Below are 2,970 nucleotides of genomic sequence, written 5' to 3'. Positions count from 1 at the left end.
TCCTCTTCGCTCCATCACCGAGTGGTTGAGCTTTAGAAAAGAATGAAACTCGAGACACGGAAACTGTGTTACTGAAGGATAAAGGTTTTGGGCAGTTGCATAGTCATTCAATCTTTTGTGCGTGTGCGTGTGTGTGTGTGTGTGTGTGTGTGTGTGTGTGTGTGTGTGTGTGTATACGTGTGTGTGTGTACGTGTGTGTGTGTGTGTGCGTGCGTGCGTGCGTGTGTGTGTGTGTGCGTGCGTGCGTGCGTTTGTGTGTGTGCGTGCGTGTGTGTGTGTGTGTGTGTGTGTGTGTGTGCGTGCGTTTGTGTGTGTCTGTGCGTGCATGCGTGCGCGCGAGCGCGCGTGTGTGTGTGTCTGTTTGTGTGTGTGTGTGTGTGACAGTGAGGGAGATAGGTAGATGAATAGATAGATAGATAGATAGATAGAGAGAGAGAGAGAGAGAGAGAGAGAGAGAGAAAGACAGAGACAGAGACAGACAGACAGACAGACAGAGATACAGGCAAAACCAGGATGAACAGCTATGTCTTCCAGAACTGTGAAAAACACTGGATCTGGACCGGAAGTCAACGTCACGGAACAGGAAACGACTGTTGGGGTGTTCGCTGAATCATTACCGTTGAGATGCTGAGCGATGTGTGTGTGTGTGTGTGTGTGTGTGTGTGTGTGTGTGTGTGTGTGTGTAGAATGGGGGCGGTGTGTGTGTGTGTGTGTGTGTGTGTGTGTGTGTGTGTGTGTGTGTGTGTGTGTGTGTGTGTGTGTGTGTACTGAACATTTGTTTATTGAATCATTCCTGATGTGGCATATATGGACAAGTAGCGTTAGAATCTATAACAATACATAGCACTACAGAAAGTATGAAGTCAAATTCTATGTCACAAAAACACACATCGATTCCAAAAAATACTAACCGCGTTATTATATAAAATTTACCGATTTTTCATTTTAATTATATTGTCCCCCACTTCATCTATATGATTTTACTTCCATTCCTCAAACAGACTGAAAACTGTGGATTGTCTTTCGTGTGTCTGTGGGGAAGAGGAATAGAAGAAAAAACATTATGAAAAGCATGTAAACAAAAAGCATTTTTCCAATAATGAAGTGTCAGTTATCTTTCTTCTGCTGATCTTTTGTTTGCAGTTGCTTCCCAGATAGCAGCTAGGATTGCTAGGACTGCTTCTTTAAAAATAAAAAGGACTTCGTTCTATCCTCAGGTCAGCGCTGGGGTGTTTGAATCACTTTTTTTGCAGTTGACTGGGGATATTTCTTTCCTTCTTTTTTATTGACAGCAGGTGACCACCCTACCATGCATCCTCAAGCAGAAAAGAACGCCAAGAAGAAGGATGAAGGGGAGATGGGGGATGAGGAGAAGAAGTTTCAGTTTCAGTTTCAGTTGCTCAAGGAGGCGTCACTGCGCTCGGACAAACCATATACGCTACACCACATCTGCCAAGCAGATGCCTGACCAGCAGCGTAACCCAACGCGCTTAGTCAGGCCTTGAGAAAAAAAAAAAAAAAAAAAAAAAAAAAAAAAAAGGGGGGGGGGGGGGGAATAAATAATAGATAAGCTTACATAAATAAATAAATAAATAAATAAATAATAATTATAATATAGAAAAAGGTAGTAGTAATAATAGTAATACTAATAAAATGATAATAATTAAAAAAAAATAAATAAATAAATAAGACAACAATGGTGATAATTAAGCGAATGAATGTAAAATATGACGACACACATTCACACATACACCCACACATGCATAACAGAAATGCACCAAACATGCAGTTTCACAGATATGAAAGTACAGTCAAATACATATAAACGTACATGAGCTCCAACACACACACACACACACACACACATTACCTTGCACCTCCTCCAACCCCCTCCTCCACACACTCATTTCTAGCCTACGTATCGCAGCTTCCACGGCACACACACACACACACACACACACGCACGCAAACACACACTCACAGAGATGAACACTTACTTGTACAAGCACACACATATACGCCCATATCTCCCACCCCCAACCCCCACACATATATACAAAGATATATATATATATATATATATACATATATATATATATATATATATATATATATACACACACACCCGTACACAGATCTCTCCTGACACTTGTGTACACTTACACTCTCGCGCATTCACAAACGCACTCAAAAACACAGACCCACACATCCACACAAACACACACATCCACACACGCACACGCACAGAGGCTGCCAAGAGGGATGGGAAAAGATCTCTGATGCCAAGAACGTGGCGTCTAGTGTGTTGCTCAGTCTATTGTATTTGGAAAGGCCCACAGAGACTCTGTTCCGTTTTGAAGAAATTTGCGCAATGTTGGTTTGGAAATGATGCCGATATTTGTTTGATTTGCAAAGCATCGTGCTCTACCTTTCATGTTAGACTTTCGGCCGCTCCCTCTCTCTGCTTTTATTTCTTTGAGGCGATCGATGGTGTGATGGCCTTGTACCTGTTCTTTTTGGTATTCTTTGACTTTTCTGAGAATTTCCGATTTTCCTAGATGTAGGCCGCTCGTTGGTGTTGCGTTACCAGCAAGTCTGTCAGCTCGCTCATTTCCCTTAACACCTGCATGTCCCGGGCAGTATGACCATGTGAGTTTTTTAATCTGAAAGTTGCGCATTGCCTTATGCCACTCTGGGCTTCCCATTCCGTTTTCAATTTTCTGTATGAGGTTCATTGAGTCGGTTAGAATCATGGCATGTTGGTTTCCGGGCGTATGGATGGACGATAGCCACTGGAGGGCATGTGTCGCAGCTTCAACTTCCATCGTTAGGCTGGAGGTTGTGACTTTGTAGGCAGCATTCTCTTCCCAAATTGAGGAGAAGAAGAAGAAGAAGAAGAAGAAAGGAGAAGAAAGAAGGAGAAGAGAAAGAGGAGGACTAGTAAAAGAAGAAGAAAGAAGGAGAAGAAGA

This window comes from Babylonia areolata, chromosome 1 (genome assembly GCF_041734735.1).
Source record: "Babylonia areolata isolate BAREFJ2019XMU chromosome 1, ASM4173473v1, whole genome shotgun sequence".
Classification (NCBI taxonomy): Eukaryota; Metazoa; Mollusca; class Gastropoda; order Neogastropoda; family Buccinidae; genus Babylonia; species Babylonia areolata.
The sequence above is the reverse complement of the archived record's forward strand: the minus strand, read 5'-3'. Positions refer to the sequence as shown.